General features: G+C 37.6%; 1 long non-coding RNA gene across 1 annotated transcript in view; it reads left to right on the top strand.

Annotated features, from left to right (window-relative positions):
• LOC138704356 (uncharacterized) overlaps positions 1-14,195 on the top strand; it is a 964,225-nt gene that overhangs the window by 257,178 nt on the left and 692,852 nt on the right. The gene's annotated exons all lie outside the window — the stretch shown is intronic.

Here is a 14,195-nt window from a genome sequence, read left to right as displayed (position 1 = left end):
ATTGCTTGTGGATTTTCTCCTATTCACGTCATCCGCATAGACAAGAAACTGATGTAACCCTTTCAATTCCAAACCCTGTCTGATAACCTGAACTTTCCTGATGGCATATCCTAAAGCGAAGTTAAAATGTAAAGGTGATAGTGCATCTCCTTCCTTTAGCCCACAGTGGATTGGAAAAGCATCAGATAGAAGCTGGCCTATACGGACTCTGCTGTAAGTTTCACTGAGACACATTTTAATTAATCGAACTAGTTCCTAGGGAATACCAAATTCAATAAGAGTATTATATAAAGCTTCTCTCTTAACTGAGTCATATGAATAGTTTTTTACGTATCGCCTACGAAGTAAATATGTGAGTTATGTTGGTATAAATTTAAATTTATTGCTAAAATATTATTATGCCTTTTTAAAATTTGTAATGCCTTTTTCAAAGATTATTGTAGCTATTTTTTACGTTTTTATTGCCTTTTTTGCCTCCCTATTTTAACTGTTTTAAATGCCTAATCATTCGGCCCTAATAATAATAATAATAATAATAATAATAATAATAATAATAATAATAATAATATAATAACAGGGTTTCATTTAAAGGAAGTGGTAACAAAAATCGTTTTTAAATGTTACATTTGAATCAGTTAGATAAAAAATCCCGTAAACCATATTTGTCATTTTCGTTTTGTGTGAAAAAAATGAAAGTCAGAGCTTAGACGCATCATCCTATTATTGTGATGACCGAAGTACATAAGATATTTCCGTCGGATCCCTGCCACTTAGTCACTCGTAATGAGTGCACCTTTGCACATCAGTGTGTTGGACATTGTGCCACTATCACACATCTGTGACACAGTGCGTCAGGATGGGCCACTAAAGGGAAACTAAGAGGTGGAGCTTAAACCGAGAGGATTCAATCCGGCATCGGAATTGGAATCCGATGTGGCTTGGTGAATAGAGCGTCAGCACGTAGAGCTGAAAACTCGTGTTCGGATCCCGGTGCCGAAGAGAATTTTTCTCCGCTCCACCGATCCTTCATCGCATCATCCTATGTTTGAACACTGCAAGTCTGGTGTATAGGCTGGCTGTGAAGACAAAGCATATTATGTGTGTATCTAATGCTTACCCACTTCACTTGCGTGTACAGCTGCTTTGGTTTTGAAACTCCGTAAGTCACGGACTTAACAGGATTACGGAGTTCCTGAACGTAACCATGCTTCACCGCTAGAATACGTTCCTTGCACTCAGCTGTTCATAACATTCAAGCCACTTATACGGTAGAAATTGAAAGTAGCCTCGAATAGGATCTACACGAAGACGACTGCTATGGAAAAGAAATGTGTGAACAACCAGAGGTTGTAACTAGAACTAAAAAGACAATATCAGTTTACTACAAATTAAAAAGACTCTTGTAGGAGAGACTGAGATTAGTGCAAAAACAAAAATACTGATATATAACCAATCATGGTAACGACTACATTGTATGCCTACCGGGAACAATCTACCTTAAAAAATAAAGAGAGAGAAATAACTCGTCCGGCCTTAATTAAGGATGACCACGAGCATCCGGAAATTAATAGCAAATATAATAAATTAAATATGAATGTTGTTATAAAAATAAAATGTAATAATTAAGTACCATTGATTATCAATTATAAAATAAAATCTTAGAAGATGACTATAAAATTATACTTATAAATAACATATTTGATTTAAAATTAGCATATCCTTAATTAAGGCCTTCTGAGTGGTATAAATGAAACTGAATGATCTGCAGGGAATCTTTAAGAATTTGCGAGATGATTTTTTGAATTTCAAAAGATGATATTTATAATTGTTTTAAAAAATTATATGTAAATTTTGGTAAAGAAATCCGAGCACCAAGAAATAAACCTGTCACTGACCAATTGAAGAGACGGATGTTATACTTGGCACTAAGGTAGGGAATACAAGGTTCATAAATGGCCCTCTTTTCCTGATCAACCTGATGAGCTTGGTTTAGATCTCTCTCCATGCGTATAGTTGGAGCCATGATAATAGCCTTTTGGTGTTGCCTGTTTATTGCTATTATATCCGCTCTTCTGTGAGAGTCGTCTTCAGAAATGCAGTGGACCTCTTCATGAACTTCCCAACCCTTGATCCGAAGAAGACAGGCGATAGCTCCAAGAACTCTATGATGCCTGTTGGTACGCAATAACTCTCCTTTCCAACAAAAGCCCAACACGTGGCCAAGAGTTTCTGTCTCGTTGCAGTCTGGTTGACGGCAACTGGTCGTGCTGAAAGCTCTGCCAGGAACGGAGCGCACTGCAGTAAGGTTGCAGGACATCTTGATTGCATTAATATTGTGACAGCGACGTGAGTTTCGAACTCACGACCAGCGTCCCGCAAGAGAGAAGATCGCGCGGGCTCCACGGAGCACTGAGGGACGGCGCGCGGCGGAGAGAAGAGAGGGGAAAGGGCCTACGCGGCGAGGGAGTGTGCGCGCGCAACTGCTGCGTGCGGAGTGAAGGGGGACGGACCCTCCCGACTCTTCGAGAAGTCCGTCGAAGTGGAAAAATCGGGAATTCGAACTTTCTAGGCTACGTCGCTGTGGTTATAAAAGAAGAAGCGCCAGCGAACTCGGGCAGTTTCAGTTGATTAGTTCAGTGAGTAAGCTAGTGAACAGAGCAAGCCAGTCATATGTACCGGAGTTCGACTCGAGTGTGCGTCCGCAACTGTGTCAGCATCCGAAGGCCTGAGTTCGAGTGCAGTGGACCGCAGTTGGAGGGATCTGAGTTCGAGTGCAGTGGACTGTCTCTGAAGGTCTGTGTTTCGAGATACTGTGAACTCGAGTGACTGAGCTAGAAGAACTGTGAACTGAGAACAGATAGTTCTGATTTGTAAATAGTGCGTTGTAAATATTAGTTAAGATTAACAGTTCATTATTGTTTGTAATAGTCCAAGTAAATTGTCATTGCCGTCAGTGGAGTGCTATAACGAATACTGTGTTGAGTGAAAATCCTATTGTTGACGAGAGCGTTTAAGGTGAATTGTAGACAGAAATTATTATTGTTGAGTTGAAATAAAATTACAATATATTCCGAAAACGACAAATTCTTTTTGGTGCTGACCCATGAATTGGCTCTTGGATATTCTTCATAGATGACTACACATTTTCCCTTATGAGGTAACTGACACCAGCATTCAAACAATCTCTTTTGCAATTCATCACATAGATGTCTTCCAGTAGTTCGAGATGTTATGCTCACTTCAGGAATTTTCAGGCGCATGAGAACAGTTTTCTTCTCCTCTTCAATATTCCTGACAAGAAGGAGATGATCGTCACTGACTTGTGAGAGTCGTTTACAGATGTTAAAATGCTGAATATTAGCTTCCCATTCAGCCTTAATAAGTCCTAGGCCACGTACTTTTTTTTTAGAAGAATATAACATATAACATTGTTAATCTTCCAAAAGTACAATAAAGTACAACAGTTAAAATAATTACAACGAACAAAAAAAAATTACATAATAACTATAACGAAAAATAGACTCTCTTGCTATAACCATTGGTATGGAGAGTCTTGCATTACAAGGCAAACATCTGAGTAAGATTACTACCACAGAGAAGAAATCTGGAAGGCGAGTAGTTGGAAGAACTAGAAGAGATAGAATAAAAAAATGAAAGAATTCGAAAAGAAGCTGATCAAAGGAAAGCGATGAGTTTGATGGTAGAGGGACGGCCGTTGAAGACGTTTCTTTCATTACAACCGGAAGTGCCTATCGAACAGCGATGCCCTCGGTTCTCTTCACTGCACATGAGTGGACTTTTACAAAGCATGTGACAAAGTTATTGGGTAGTTGAGGGAATTTCTTAAATCATTGAAATCTTTCATATATTCCTTGGCCTCACATCATTTGCATATCTCCTCAACTAACCCATTGACCTTGTCACATACAGTAGAACCTCTATTATCCGTGGTAATGAAGGTGGTGGGCTGAACGGTTAATCGAAAAAATCGGATAATCCGTACCATAGAAAACTTTCATAAATTAAGTCTTACATAATGCAGTTTCGTAATTTTCTCCGTGGTCACGTGTTTTAAAACATTATGTAGTGGATCAGAAGTTTTAAGTATAATAGCTCTGTTGGAAAGAGTGGGTGAAGAAAGAAGAATTATGAAGCTGATCAGGAAGAGAAAAAGGAATTGGCTGGGTCACTGACAGGGAAGAAAGTACCTACTCAAGGATACACTGGAAGGAATGGTGAACGGGAGAAGATTTCGAGGCAGAAGAAGATAAAAAATAATAGATGGCATTAAGATATATGGATCACTGCGGAGACTAAGAGGAAGGTAGAACATAGGAAAGATTGGAGAATGCTGGGTTTGCACTGACAGAAAATTATGAATGAATGAATGAATATCAATGACGGGTTTCCAGGGATCAAGGAAACTTCCTATGATGGATTTCTGTGGAGAAATAGGAAAAGTATAGGTCTCATGTTATAGATTTAAGTAATTTATACACTTTATCCTTGTTTTTTTATTAAATCTCGCACAGTTGTAACTCCAATTTCGTACTCCGATGTGAGATGAACCACAGTTCCTCTTTTCCAAAACCACTCAATTACATGCACTTCTTTTCGATACTTAGCACAACATGTATTTTTTTTATTTTAGTAGGTTATTTTACGCCGCTTTATCAACATCTTAGGTTATTTAGCGTCTGAGTGAGATGAAGGTGATAATGCCGGTGAAATGAGTCCGGGGTCCAGCACCGAAAGTTACCCAGCATTTGCTCATATTGGGTTGAGGAAAAACCCCGGAAAAAACCTCAACCAGGTAACTTGCCCCGACCGGGAATCGAACCCGGGCCACCTGGTTTCGCGGCCAGACGCGCTGACCGTTACTCCAAAGGTGTGGACAACATGTATTCTTTTGGCACTTCTGGAAGACGCTTTGCAGAGGAATTAAACAGGTCACTCGAACAGTATATCATAATATGAAAGGACAAAACTTGGTAATATCACTCTCTATAAAATGGAAATTTCAGCACAAAAATAAAAAGTAATGGCATTTTTAGGACAAGACCCAGTCAGAAGTAAGATAATACACAATAACCAATGCCTCGAACAAGTGCAAAATTTCAATTATCTGGGTTGTGAAATATCTTATCAAAATGAAAAAGATGTGAACAAGAAAATTACCAAATTTACACAAATTCTAGGAATAATAAACAATGCATTAAAAGCTAAATTAGTACAAAAGTCTACAAGAATAAAAATATATAATACACTAGCATTACCCACCCTTTTATACGGAAGCGAGATTTGGTCATTAAATAAAAAAGACATGAACAGAATCAAAGCAACGGAAATGAAATTTTTGAGGAGGACAGCAGGATATACTCTTTTAGACCGAAAAAGGAGTGAAGAAATTTTAGAACAATTAGAAGTAGAGTCAGTAGAAGAAAAAATCAGCAGATACAAATTCAATTGGCTAGATCATGTAAGAAGAATGGAAAATTCAAGAATCCCAAAAATTATGATGCAATATAAACCTAGAGGACATCGTCGACCAGGAAGACCTTTAAGAAGACTGCTAGATGGGGCCGAAACAGGTCTACAGAGGCCTAATTCGTGAAGGATGATGATGATGATGATGATGATAAAAAATACGTACTAATGTATTGTGCAGTTCTCAATATTTTTTCTGCAACAAAAAAGCAGAGAATGGCAGACGGATAATCCAACAATCGGTTAATAGGGTGACGGATAACCGGGCTTCTACTGTAACTTGTAAAAGACCGCGCATGCACAGTGAATAGAGACGAGGGTGAGATTTATCCACACGTTGTGTCGCTGTTCGATAGGTACTTCGGTTGGGCACAAAAATCTTCCTGGAATGAGACAAATTGAAGTGGTACGTCCATGTTCTGAGAATGGGAGAGGAAAGAAAAGCGAAACAAATCTTTCAAATGAAAATAGAAAGAAGATTTGGATGAGGATGCGTCGTAAAATAACAAAAATACTTCAAATTAAAGTGAGACTTAGCAGGACCTTGCATGAACTCTTTTTTTTTATTTATTATTAGGTCCTGAGTTCGTCTCTGAACTAGATAAGCCTGTATGTCTTTAATTTATTATTATTCAGACTTCAGTAGCTACCATATCGGTTATGTTACACTTGACGGTGAGTATAATAGAGAACACACCCCACAAGCACAGCTCTGCAGCGAGAGCTCAAGCCAGAAGATAATTACACGTGCTCGTATATTAAGTTTCGAGGAAGTTCGATACTTGTTCGGAAATGCAGGACTGTAGTGCACAATGCAGCGTTGTAGGGACTGCCAAAAGCGAATTAATTTAATCAGAACCACCTGTCTATCACGGATCCTGGCCGGTGTTTATCCGGTGGTATTAACCACGCTGCCGCCTCCTCCGCCTCCCTGACCCCCCTCGGCTTGGATACTTCCGGGACCGAGGATTACCTTGTGCGATGCAGATGAGCTACAGAGCGCTAATTAACAGAGGATTTCCTACGGAAGAAAGATTACACTTCTCAAACTGTGTGCTGTAATTACTCTACTTATCGATAAGAAACGAAGTATTACCGTGACGTAGCTGTTCACATGACATGAGTGTGAAGCTGGGAAATTCCCGCTCCCCTTTTTCGTTTTTTTTTTTTTTTTTTTTTTTTTTTTTTTCCAAGTTCTAAAATTCTGTAGTCTGGCAGAGAAAATTCACTACCCTGAGGCCCAATTGTATAAAACTCCCTGACTAAAGATCAACTTTGATCGAAGATCGAAAAGTGAACCGAGTTCAGACACTTCTTCTATTGTATAAAACTTTTCTGCGATCGAATTACCTTGGTTCAAATGCAATCTAAGTTCACGTGGAAAGGATTTGGCAACATCGCATAAACAGGTGAAATACGTGATGCGCGGACAGGTTTGTTCAGTGTTGCCAATCTAGCGACTTTAACTTTTTTTCAACAAGAATTTCTTTTAACTTTTATATTGCTTAAATAGGGATTTAGTGACCTTTTTAGCACCCCATAGTGATAAAATTTAACCTTTCTTTTCTGATAATGAGAAATCTAGCGACTTTACAACTACTTTTTGGCGACTTTCCGTACACTCTGTTGGAGACACTGGTTTTCTGTGTAATGTAAATAATGGCGGACAATAAGAAGAAGGTTGACTGTTCTCCAAGTTGTTATCATGTTATGGTGTTTGATACTGCTAAACATAATAAAGCTTTATAAAACGACAATTTTCGTTTAGTAATACAGTTAATTGAACATTTATGAATGTACCTATCATATCCATTAATAATTAATGGTTGTTATAAACATAATATAATTATAGGTTATGTTATTTGATACTGCTGAACATGATAGAGCCTTATAAATTATAAGATTTTTTGTGTATTAAGGCAAGAAATTGAAAGAAATGTATATAAATGTACCTATCTTATCTATTAATATTAATAATAATGGATATTTTATTTGCACAATCTGTCACTCGTATATTTCAAACAGAAAAGAAATAACTGAACTTGGATCATCTAACTTAATCGGAGAAATTTCTTCAGTCAAAGTTGACTTTAGTTTGAGACAAATTAATTTCAGATTAGACTTTATACAACACAAAATTCCAATTTCAGCTGAAACAAGGCTCAATTTAACCTCTGATCTAAGATTAAATGGTTTATACAATCGGGCCTGAATATACTTACTTACTTACTCGCTTTTAAGGAACCCTGAGGTTCATTGCCGCCCTCACATAAGCCCGCCATCGGTCCCTACCCTGAGCGCAAGTTTAATCCAGTCTCTATTATCATATCTCACCTCCCTCAAATCCATTTTAATATTATCCTCCCATCTACTTCTCGGTTTCCCCAAAGGTCTTTTTCCCTCCGGCCTCCCAACTAACACTCTATATGCAGCGTTTATTATGCCCATATTCACAGTCACTTAAGTTACGGGACTCTTTTGTGGGGCAATCATACTTCGGTTTCTAAGTTGTTTATCCTTCAAAAGAGAGCAGTGAGAATTATTTGTGGTGTCTCTTCTAGAACTCATTGTAAACCACTTTTTGTACAACTAGGAATACTTACGTTGCCGTCAATGTTTATTCTCGATTGCCTTCTGTATGTTAAGCGTAATGTGCAAATTTTTTATGTGTACAATATATGTTGGTTTAATCTTCGATAGATTATTCACAAAACAGTATTTTTCGATTATCTCAAAACTTTGAAAAGTGGACTTAGTTCCTTTCAACAATAACCTATATATATATGGAGGAGAAACTCATTGAAATGTGTACCTACTGATGGAATATTGAATTTGTTTTCTTTTTGCATAGCATAGATCTGTTTGAGATAGAACGAATACCTCAAGCTTGCAAAAAATGTTATATATATATATTTTTTTTAATTTACAGTCTCCTTGTATTTAAACAAAATATGTTTCTCGTCTATAATTAACATCAAAAGAAAAGAGATACGCCGTAGAGATTAAAATTATATCAGTGTGTGTATCGAATTACAGAGTCCAGATATCAGACGTTATTTTCTGAAAAAGCAGTCACATTTAATTTTTTCTGCTCGACCATGCCGAAATGTAGTAATTATACACCTGATTGCAGACCTTTAATGCATGTCATTAAAGTACGCCTACTCATTAAAGGTCAGGTCTTTCAGCCAATGACGACTCAGGCTACAACTGTTCAGCCAATGACAGGTCAGCTTTCTACCATTATAAAACCGCAAGTATCAATTATTCTCGGATATGCAATCGAAAGAGAATTAGCGAAAAGTCACGGAGGCTGGAAATCCAATACTGTCGCAGAAGGTTATGTTCTGTTACTATAATAATTAGAGTTAATTGTAAATCATATTCAAATAAATTCAATTTGTCATCTCGTTTTTCAATGTTTAATTTAATTTCAATGTTATCTCTGTAGGTTCTTTAGGCCTAGCAAGGTCAATGTGGACATCTGTTCCTCGGAAAAAATCAATACTTCCGCGTCTGCGCACATCTCACAACATACGGGACATTGCTCAAAAATTAATAATATCAAGTTAGAAATATGGTCGAGCATAAAAAGTCGTATGAAACTCTCCTATAATGGTAATTAAGAAGCTCGTATGAAAATTATGAACTCCCTTGCGCTCGTTTCATAAATATCCATACTCACTTCTTAATACCTTCATTATAGGCTCGTTGCATAATGTACTATTACTTTACAACTACTGAAATATTTTATGTTCCAAAATACGAAATAAATGTGTGCCAGGAGAGTATTTTTTGTTTGTTTTTCAAACTACCCCGCGACCCCACCTTCAGCTCTTTACGCGACACCACAAAGGGTCGCGACCCACACTTTGGGAAACATTAAAGATAACGCAAGACAAGTGAGAAAGAAGAATATTAATGACGAAGAAAGAAACCTTCAGTATCCTGTAGGACATACCTGCACAAACAGCGCTCAACGAGCGCGCGCGCTCCTTCGGAGCGGGAGAGCCGTGTTTACCGCTCGCCGAAACGGAGAGGAAGATACGTCAGAATGACATAGACTTGCTATAGGTAGAGGAGAGGGAAACGACCACTCAGCTATCTAGTGGAGTGCAGTGTGTAGGCCTATTCTCAGTAACTGTTTCACGTTGCTTACCTACTGCTACAGTACAGTATGGAGGAATCTAAAAGACGGAAAAGTGATCATCAGGCAAATTCTTTCAATGTTGCATGGGAAAAAGCTTATTTTTTCATAGCTGCTGGAGTAAATACTCAGTGCTTTATCTGCCACAACATTTTGAAAGGTAGAAAAAACATAACATAATGCGTCATTACGAGTCCAGACATAAAGATACTTACGATTGTTTTTTTGCTGAAGATCGCAGTTAAAAGGTTCAGGAGTTGAAAGCTGCATTATTACCCGAGGTAGGTACAGTCGGGATTTATTTTTTATGAATTTGAAATACATTGTCTTATCAGAGGTACTTTCTTAATTACTTCTATTCCCGAGGTTGCGGGTTCGATTCCGGGCCAGGTCGATTGCATTTAAGTGTGCTTAAATGCGACAGGCTTATGTCAGTAGATTTACTGGCATGTAAAAGAACTCCCACGAGGCAAAATTCCCGCACACGGGCGACGCTGATATAACCTCGGCAGTTGCGAGCGTCGTTAAATAAAACATAACATTTAACATTTAACGATTTACAGCTCGAACTTATTGATCTTCAATGTGACCTAAGGGCTAAAGATCGTTTGAATAATACTACTAGCCTGGTTGAATTTTACAAGACTAAACATTAGCAATAACATCCACGACTACACAGGCTGGCTGTGAAAATGATTGCTATGTTTGGTTCAACATTTATATTTATGAGCAACTGTTTTCTATAATCAACTTTAATAAGGCAGGCATCGAACATCTGTAACTTATGTTTCATTATGATCAGTAGGCTACTGTTCAGGGGCGGCTCTACAATAAGAACTGCAGAGCTGCAGAACCGCCATTTAAATGGACTTGAAAAAATTAAAAATGTAAAACGTGCTTTTATGTAATCTAGTTCATTATTTAATTAATTTTGCAATTCATTCTCCTTCGATTCGAGATTTTACTGTCTGTAGGAGCCTTGAACTGCTCGAGAATTTTAGCTGTAGTGTACTTTTCGGATCTGTGATCGGCAGTTCCTGAAGCTCAACGTAGGGTAGTCGGCAGCAGAAAACTGGTTTTCTTCACCGTCCCATAAGACTGCATTAGAGCTGCAACCGAAGCAGCTCTCTCCGAATATACAAAAGAACCGCCAACACCCTCCTCTCTTTATGACCTGCGTTAGAACACACAGGCTTCATGACTACTGTATGTCATTACAGTTCCAGTGTGTTATAGTACTGTGGGGGGTGTGATGTGATTAGTCAGTGTGTCTAAGGAAATATTTTATATTAAAAACGAATGAAATGAAAACCTAATCGACCAACCCTTTTCGAAATTAAAAGAGAAATTGCATGTTAACTCAAGAAATTAGGACGTCCTACACAAAATTTAAATTTTGCAGTTTCTGGAAAAAGTCGAGGAAATCATGTAGCCTACTGGTCATTTTAATACCGAAATGTGTAATGGAACGATTGGTTTTTTGCCGCGCTCATGAAAACGCTTTCTGTATTCTGTTTAGAGGAGAAAATACATGGACAAACACCGGAGCGAAGGATTTAGTTAATTTTACTTAAAAACTAGAAAAGCATGTGGGGCACATCTCCACTACGTGACTAGTTGTACCAGGTGGGAGAGTTGTAGCGCACGGATGGTTGGAGTACAATTTCGGGTGCACAGTCAACTTCGAGAAGGGGCTGTAATTACATGCGTTATCCGATTTATAGGCAGTAAACAGCATGTGTTTGCTAAATACACTATTTTTCATGCAGAACTGCCAACCTTTGTAACCGCGGGCCGCTACTGCTACTGTTCCTTTCAGCTGGCAACAGCATAAAACCTCGTTTTCATGTACTGATAAATAAAATTATAACAAAATGATATTGTACATTTAAGGAGCTATAGAATTTCTATTATTTCTGTAAAATAAATATATTTTTATTATTTAGTAATAGTCCAAGATAGTTTTGCAAACACTGAACGGGAATTCATTTCATAAACACTCGTAATAGTTCTTTCTTTTGTGTACATTTTGTACGAGATCACCCCTTCTTCCAGTCCACCCTTATACAGAGTGCAGCTAATAACTGCATTCCGCTCGTGAGCTGTGTGCCGGCTCGGAGAGCGCAAACCTTGTGCAGGACTGCTGTAGGATATCAAACCCTAATCCGTTGAACCTTTAGCTTGTAAACTAGTTACAGGACGAACATTTTTTTTCACGTGCATGCAACAGACATTTTGTGTAGTACTGTCTTCCTCCGACGAGTTTAGCGCTGGACCTGAGGTATTCTTGCCATCGGTGCGGGGGGTTCCAGGTAGATTCTTTTGTTGCTACAGCCAAGCCGAGCCGAGCGGAGTGGGAAGTATTAATCGTCCAAAAATATGCAGCCTTCAGTTTGTAGTAGTGTGTGAATATTTCATATACATATTGTTTACCTAAGCCTATATGGTTTTGTTATTAATATATTAAATATATTGTTGCAATTTTTGCTGAAACAGCTCCCTGATAGCTATGTTAATATTATATGAATTACTAATGTTAAATATTTCATCGTTACAAATCATTTTTAAGGAAACATGCTGGGGAAAAATTTTTGTTTTATTCTATTGGAATTTTAGAATATGTGTGATTGGTATCGTTAAAAACAGATTCCTATAATGTTATGCGAAAATCATTTGTTGGTGGTATCTTAAAATACAAATCAAGTAGTTTTACTTCTTAAATGAGTTCAGCAGTACAGTATATTTAAATTGATTACTTTAGAAATTTAATTCAATTCTACTAATCACTAAATTGTATAGTATGATTCTTCTTTTCATTTATATTATTATAGTTGTATTACGATTTTTCTTATTATTTATTTTATTGTATTTGTATTCCTGGTGGTGTGATGGCCTCAACTTCACCAGAATAAATAAATAAATAAATAAATAAATAAATAAATAAATAAATAAATAAATAAATAAATAAATAAATAAATAAATAAATAAATAAATAAATAAATAAATACATTTTCTACAATACTTGTATCTCTAATTCGCCAAAAATGTTAGAAAACTAATAGGTATAGTGATGTCGTAAATTGGGCGAATGTTTTCAGAATGACTGTACTTCCTTCCAGACTGCCGCTGTCACTGTTCCCTCCCACTCCAGTACCGCGCTAGACTAGTCGGAACCGCATTCCTCTCAGCACTAAATTCCTCAGAGGATGACAGTAGGCCTACTCCTTGTTTAATACATGTACATATATAGAAATTTCCTCATTTTCAGTTAGAACAATGTATTCCGTTTCATCTTTAGATCATAATGAACAGATATACAATACCAAAAGGTTTTAATGTAGAGGTATAATTAAGAAGAAAATTGATGTTTTCGCTCCATTGAGCCTGTCCGATTTCTCTCTTTTTCGTATTCACTAATCTTTTCCTTCACAAATTGCACAAGCGTGCGTGCAAAGCCCTGTCTCATTAGCCGAAATATTGTAAGGAAAAAACATGAAACTTACGAAGCAAAAAATAATAAAAGTCTTTGCTCTTTATGTTTTAATTTTTCAACTTTTTTACTTAAAATTAAAAATATCAGTCCTTCATCTTAATACTCTTTTCTCGTCTACCTACGTCACAATTAAGGAAAGAGCTCCCCTTCCCTCTCCATCCGTCCTGCCACCTCCTTGCATTTAGATTAAGAGAAAAATTCCCGGATCTGAGTCCCTTGTCGGACTGCGAAGCCAATAGAGTGAATAATGGCCGGTCCTTGAACTTTTATTACTCGCGACATTTTCAGTCTGTCTAGCGAGGCCTTCATTTCTTTATTTTCTGCATTATGATTGAAAGAAGGCTCTAAAGCACAGTAGTTGCCTAGCGACAGCCTCAGTCGCAGCATTTTTTTTAGAAATCATTACCGCACTTGATTAACTTACGTTAAATCTGCTGTCAGCTTTAAAATCACATTATCTTCTGCAATTTTCAGAAGTATCATTAAATGTGCATATTATATTATATTATGTTTAATTTATTATATTCTCTTATACTACGAGGCGTGTTCTTAAAGTAAGTTCCAAAAGGCTGTAGTAAGTAAACGGGAAGATATTTACAAACTATTTTTGTTGCATTGTATTCCCCACACTTCAATTACTTCTCAACGTAATCTCCACCATTATTGAGGCATTTATCGAGTCGCGGCACAAGTCTTTCTATCCCCTCATTGTAGAATTCGCCCGCCTGCAATGCGAACCACTCCCGCACTGCTGTTTTCACTTCGTCGCCATCAAAACGTTGACCACAGAGGAACTTCCTGAGGTACAGGAAGAGATGAAAGTCACTCGGAGCCAAATCCGGGCTGTAGGGGGATGGTCAATTTGTTCCTGTCCTCATGATTTTTTTCATCGACAGCACGCACCAAATTGTCATTGACCAAAGATGGCCGACCGGTATGCTGCTCGTCATGCACAGAGACGCGGCCCTCTTTGAACTTCCTAACCCATCTCCTGACCATTCCATCACTAATGGCATCATCACCATACACCTCACAAAGTTGACGATGAATGTCAGCTGGTTTGATGTT

This window comes from Periplaneta americana, chromosome 8, assembly GCF_040183065.1.
Source record: "Periplaneta americana isolate PAMFEO1 chromosome 8, P.americana_PAMFEO1_priV1, whole genome shotgun sequence".
Lineage (NCBI taxonomy): Eukaryota > Metazoa > Arthropoda > Insecta > Blattodea > Blattidae > Periplaneta > Periplaneta americana.
The sequence above is the reverse complement of the archived record's forward strand: the minus strand, read 5'-3'. Positions and strand labels throughout refer to the sequence as shown.